This window comes from Trichomycterus rosablanca, chromosome 9 (genome assembly GCF_030014385.1).
Source record: "Trichomycterus rosablanca isolate fTriRos1 chromosome 9, fTriRos1.hap1, whole genome shotgun sequence".
Classification (NCBI taxonomy): Eukaryota; Metazoa; Chordata; class Actinopteri; order Siluriformes; family Trichomycteridae; genus Trichomycterus; species Trichomycterus rosablanca.
The window spans coordinates 15,998,111-16,005,336 of NC_085996.1; positions in this window are offsets into that span (position 1 = coordinate 15,998,111).

The following is a 7,226-nucleotide window of genomic DNA, read 5'->3' on the forward strand; positions in this document are numbered from 1 at the left end:
GCACTATTATTATTATAAGTAGTATTATTAGTATTATTAATACTACTATAAATGATAATAATAATAGTAATAATGATAATTAATTATTTTCTATTAAATGCACAACTGAATTGTTTAATAACTTAAAATCAAAAAAGATTTTGACCATGGATCCATTTTTTTTTTTTTTACATTTTGGTTAAAGAAGCGGTTTTCCTTTCCACTTGTGGGGTATGTGTGGTATGTGCTATTACATTTACATTTAGTGCCATGAAAACTGTTTTACCCAATTCTGATTTTCTCTTTTTTGTATTTTTGTCACACTTAATTGTTTTACATTCTGAAACAAAATTTAATATGAATTTAATTTACTAAGGTGATGTGACAAAAGTGGAACTGTTTGGGAGACATGAGTCATGTTACATACGGCCAAAAGCCAGCACATAATTCTACAATTAGAAGATCATTCCCAAAGTTAGGCATGGTTGTAGTAATGTGAAGGTGGTCCTGGACAACTCGCCGTAATTGATTGATTCTTCTTTTATAGCACTCACTTTAATTAATAGTGTAATTAAGAACTACAACCTCAGTTTCAAGAAACTTGGCATAGTAGGCAAACAGCAGAGAAAAGAGGTATTTAAGTTTAATATTTTCAGTTTAAATGATTTTACAGATTCTTGTTACTATACACTAAATCCTAATTTGATTCCTGTGTGGTTTTCTATTTGACAGCTAAAAATGCAAATTATTGCTGTTTTTATTTTATCTTTAAAATTAAGTTTGTATTTAAATTCCCTCCTACACATTTACAAATTACATTTGCATGTGTGATCTCAAACTAATAATAAAGCCCACACTTAGTATAACATTGTAAAATAACATATAACAAGTTTTAGTCCTAAGACCTTTTTATGATCCGTACAGTAAATGGAAATATTTGTAATGTCATTTTCCACTATTAAAAAAACTTGTATTGTGGCCTTTTGACCCAAGTAGGACAACAAATGAGCAAAACAGTTTAAAAGATTTCCTGTCTCTGCTTAAATGCTTTGAAAAAAGTGACTGTTTAGCTAAATAACTTTACTGTGTCCAATAATATATATATATATATATATATATATATATATATATATATATACAGTATATATATATACTGATCAGCCATAATTTTAAAACCACCTCCTTGTTTCTACACACATTGTCCATTTTATTGGCTTTACTTACCATATAGGAGCACTTTGTAGTTCTATAATTACTGACTGTAGTCCATCTGTTTCTCTGCATGCTTTGGTAGCCCCCTTTCATGCTGTTTCTTAATGGTCAGGACTCTCCCAGGACCACTACAGAGCAGGTATTATTTGGGTGGTGGATCATTCTCAGCACTGCAGTGACAATGACATAGTGGTGGTGTGTTAGTGTGTGTTGTGCTGGGCCAGTGATAGCTCAGTGGTTAAGGTACTGGACTAGTAAACAGAAGGTTGCTGGTTCAAGCCCCGCCACCACCAAGTTGCCACTGTTGGGTCCCTGAGCAAGGCCCTTAACCCTCAATTGCTCATTGTGTAAGTCGCTTTGGATAAAAGCGTCTGCTAAATGCTGAAAATGTAAATGTAAATGGTATGAGTGGATCAGACACAGCAGCACTGCTGGAGTTTTTAAAAATCGTTTCCACTCACTGTCCACTTTATTAGACACTCCTACCTAGTTGGTCCACCTTGTAGATGTAAAGTCAGAGACGATTGCTGATCTATTGCTGCTGTTTGAGATGGTCATCTTCTAGACCTTCATTAGTGGTCACAGGGCGCTGCCCACAGGGCACTGTTGGCTGGATATTTTTGGTTGGTGGTTAGCACCTGCACTCCTACTATTAAGCTATACACTAACCAGGTGATAGAACAAAATAGCCTCCTGACCAAAAAGGGCAGTAGACTGTCACATGCCCCCGTATGCTTCTATTGATTTGTTCTTTTTACTTGCTAGAGGTGGAGTCTCCTAAACTGCAGTGTTATGTACGGAGAGCCACACATTACCATCCGCAGTCAACCACCTCATGTGCAGGTGCTTCAACTGCACAGCAGAGGCCATATTTGCAACAGCAATAAGGAATCCCTGCTTTACCATTGCCCCTTCCCCTACAGACACACAGCTAATCATGTGTCCGTATTGCCACCCGGCCAGATAATAGAATTGACTGTATTACCCTCCAGTGCTTGAAATATTACAGAGATTTAGATTGGTCTAGATTTGAGAATCACTGGAATAACTGTCTGGAATTGAAGTTTGAACTCAGCTGTTTAGCATATTTGAATAAGCTGCCAGAACAAGCCTGTCGCCACAATACAAAAAAGGGGAGTTATTACATGCTTTTATAACTTTGAAGCAGTTTCCAAGCAACAGAGGTTTTGCTTTCTAAAACCCAGCCCCTACCAGCTATTTGGAAGAGAGTAAGAAAAAAAGTCATATATGGTTAAATTTAAGGATGTGTCTCTTGGATGCCTGTCTGTGCAGCCATAAACCAAGGGAGACATTTTCATATTCTACATTTTTCATGGTTTCGCTCCTAGTTTCCTCCCTTCCTTTTTCACTCCACCTTGGCTACTGTTACCTTCTGCTGCACTGCCTGGTAGACCACAGTCGACGGGGCATCATTTCTTTGTAAAACCCCAGTTGTAAGCCCACACCCTCTTCATGAAGTGGCCCCTTATTTGGCTGGAGCCTCGTTGTCCTTGGACCACTTTGACTCAGGGAACCCTCTGAGATATTACCACCTGGATGCTGACTACTAAAGAAACCTTTCATCGCTTACCCTATTTTAAAGTATTGCCGTGTGTGCACACTTAACTCCAATCACGGTTTGTTATTGGTACTAATCTAAAGGCTCCCAAGGCCTTTCAGCCTCATTTTATGTGGCAATAAATGGGCCATATTTGAGATCCTGGATGTTTGGAAAACTGGGCAGTGGTTTTCCTGCCAACTTCATGGCATATCATCTTTGTGAGAACTGCTTGTAGTTGGTTATTAATTTAAACTTATTGCTCCTCCATAAGACATTTATCATACACCCTGTCTGGCTCCATAGCAAATGTATTTGCAGACTTTTACACAGATGACTATAACCACATTTGGACAGTTCACTGTAATTAAAAAAACAAAAATGGAGAACCAAAATTGCTATCATTAAAGGTGAAATGAAAAAAAATCTGCTTGCTTTCTATAACTGAGCTGTGCAAGGCTTTTCTCTAGCTGTTTTTAAGATGCATTTACATTTACAGAATTTCACAGATGGTTTTATCCTTATCTAGATTAATCTTGTAAGTAACTTACAATTATTACCATATACAATTTAAGCAATTGAGGCTTTGTTCTGTGACCCAACAGTGGCAACCTGGCAGATGTAGGGCTTAAATCTGTTGGATTTCAATTACTAGTCCAGTACCTTAACTGCTGAGCAATACTGCAGCCTAGGCATTACTGTAGTCACCTTCTTAGTGATTTTAACTTATGAAAGTCTCTAAGATTTTACTGCCAGTGGTCAGCTTGGCCATCAGGTACTGTTTGAGCCTTATAGACTACTAGTGAAAATGCTTCAATTTTGTATATTTCTTAACTTAAAGCTTTGCAACAACTACTTTAAGACCACAGAATATCAGTGAGTGCAGACTGTCATGGACTTTCCTTTAGCCACCTGACCTAAGTCTTTCTAAGCATTTATATGGCACGTAAAAAGAAAGAAAAAGTGTATAAAATAATCCATAAATTTATGTACCAAATTGGTGTACCTAGTAAAGCAATTGATTAGTAATATCAGTAACAGTTATGCTTTGCATAAGGACAATGTAATTGCTGAGGACAGTACAGGTGAATCAGTTGCAAGCATACATCTGTTTTTTTATACTAGGAGCTTTGCTTCTGCTGTGTCCTTTGTGCAACACTTGAGGTTTTCTCATATCCTCATTCTCAGTTTATCATGATCTACAGACATACTGAAAATGGTGTGGTGAGGGATAAAACAAAACTCTATTTAACCATAATTTCATTTCAAAAGCAGAAGATTACAAAAGCAAACTAATTATTCATAGCAGCTTCGTTCTTTGCCACATTATTAGTTTTGGATTAAGCAAAACTCTTAAGTAAAAGTAATAACAATATGAAGAATCTACCAAAGTAGATGTGTAAGTATTTATTATGATTGAATAAATACTTACTGCTTAAGTTTAAAGTACATGCCTTATATTCAAATGTATGTAACAGTACAATATTTTATAATAACGATAATTACATTCCTTTCCTTTTCTCCTTCCTCTTTTTTCTTTTTCTTCTTCTTTCTCTTCTTCTTTTTCTTTTTTTCTCTCCTTTTTATTATAGCTGTTGTTGCTTTTCACAGTGTCCAGTAACATGAATTATCCTGACAGGATGTCTAAATGAAAAATCAACCCATAATGTGCACAATTAAATAAAATAAAACAGTAAGAATAAGTATCCAGTGTTTAATCTCCAGTGCAGAGTAAGCTGATGTTTAATTAACATTCATTAATTAGTTAATTTTATAAGGTTACTAGTTACCAGCAAAGAATTGTCACACCAGATATGTAATATTATATCAGTCTATCTGCTACATTTAGTGCGTCCTTTGTATAACACAGAATTAATGCTGAGTTCTAAACCACTTACTACCTGTTAAATGCCAGCGGTAATGCACTAATTATACACTATTTTAAAAATGGTAGATCGTGGTTTGGAAAAAATTATAGTAAGGTAAATGTTAAATATAAACATTTCCAACATGTATCTAACATAATATTCAACTTTTTAATGTACACCACTATCTGCATATAATGAATGACTTCATGAATATAGAAGGCATTTGTTGAGGTGCTTTTTATAAACTGTTTTGACTTCACCACTTAGGTTTAATAAAAAAAGTGTTACACATAGAACATCTGATAATGATGTTTAGAAAGGTCTTTGTTTGCAAATCCTGGTAATGGTTTTTAAGTGTTGGGACCACCTTCCAGCTCCTTCAGCATAGCAAAAATAGAGTTATTTTTTAGACACATAGTGACTGTGTGTGTGTGTGTGCGTGCGTGTGTGTGTGTGTGTGTAATGGTGTGTGCTCTCTCACTCCAAATCATATGGAATACATGCTATATTGACTAAAAACTGCAGTGTTTGTCACTTTGGGGCAAAAGTATTTAACGTTTAAGCAACTTTTCTAGTAAAACATGAAATCTCAGTTGTGTAGAGTATATTATTTAAATAAATTCAAGCAGCAGGTCAATATACAATGTAGACGTTAAATTGTGACTATGATTTAAGCTTTATGATTTTTGATGATTTTGAGAAAAAAAATCTTATACTTTCCAGGGCAAAACACACAGCACCCTTTAATTAAAAAATATACAGTGTATCACAAAAGTGAGTACACCCCTCACATTTCTGCAGATATTTAAGTATATCTTTTCATGGGACAACACTGACAAAATGACACTTTGACACAATGAAAAGTAGTCTGTGTGCAGCTTATATAACAGTGTAAATTTATTCTTCCCTCAAAATAACTCAATATACAGCCATTAATGTCTAAACCACCGGCAACAAAAGTGAGTACACCCCTTAGTGAAAGTTCCTGAAGTGTCAATATTTTGTGTGGCCACCATTATTTCCCAGAACTGCCTTAACTCTCCTGGGCATGGAGTTTACCAGAGCTTCACAGGTTGCCACTGGAATGCTTTTCCACTCCTCCATGACGACATCACGGAGCTGGCGGATATTCGAGACTTTGCGCTCCTCCACCTTCCGCTTGAGGATGCCCCAAAGATGTTCTATTGGGTTTAGGTCTGGAGACATGCTTGGCCAGTCCATCACCTTTACCCTCAGCCTCTTCAATAAAGCAGTGGTCGTCTTAGAGGTGTGTTTGGGGTCATTATCATGCTGGAACACTGCCCTGCGACCCAGTTTCCGGAGGGAGGGGATCATGCTCTGCTTCAGTATTTCACAGTACATATTGGAGTTCATGTGTCCCTCAATGAAATGTAACTCCCCAACACCTGCTGCACTCATGCAGCCCCAGACCATGGCATTCCCACCACCATGCTTGACTGTAGGCATGACACACTTATCTTTGTACTCCTCACCTGATTGCCGCCACACATGCTTGAGACCATCTGAACCAAACAAATTAATCTTGGTCTCATCAGACCATAGGACATGGTTCCAGTAATCCATGTCCTTTGTTGACATGTCTTCAGCAAACTGTTTGCGGGCTTTCTTGTGTAGAGACTTCAGAAGAGGCTTCCTTCTGGGGTGACAGCCATGCAGACCAATTTGATGTAGTGTGCGGCGTATGGTCTGAGCACTGACAGGCTGACCCCCCACCTTTTCAATCTCTGCAGCAATGCTGACAGCACTCCTGCGCCTATCTTTCAAAGACAGCAGTTGGATGTGACGCTGAGCACGTGCACTCAGCTTCTTTGGATGACCAACGCGAGGTCTGTTCTGAGTGGACCCTGCTCTTTTAAAACGCTGGATGATCTTGGCCACTGTGCTGCAGCTCAGTTTCAGGGTGTTGGCAATCTTCTTGTAGCCTTGGCCATCTTCATGTAGCGCAACAATTCGTCTTTTAAGATCCTCAGAGAGTTCTTTGCCATGAGGTGCCATGTTGGAACTTTCAGTGACCAGTATGAGAGTGTGTGAGAGCTGTACTACTAAATTGAACACACCTGCTCCCTATGCACACCTGAGACCTAGTAACACTAACAAATCACATGACATTTTGGAGGGAAAATGCTCAATTTGGACATTTAGGGGTGTAGTCTCTTAGGGGTGTACTCACTTTTGTTGCCGGTGGTTTAGACATTAATGGCTGTATATTGAGTTATTTTGAGGGAAGAATAAATTTACACTGTTATATAAGCTGCACACAGACTACTTTTCATTGTGTCAAAGTGTCATTTTGTCAGTGTTGTCCCATGAAAAGATATACTTAAATATCTGCAGAAATGTGAGGGGTGTACTCACTTTTGTGATACACTGTATATATACTGTAGCTTAAATATGGCAAAAAAATGTTGACTGGTTTTTATAGAGCATTTTATTCAGTTTATATGCAGGTATATTTTTGTTCACATCCATTCACAATAAATCAGTTGAATGTTGGGTCACTGTGCAGAACCACATGTACACGAAGACCCACAATGCTAAACTGCTGAGCTAAAGTGAATTCATTATATTAGTGCATATGTTGTCTAAAT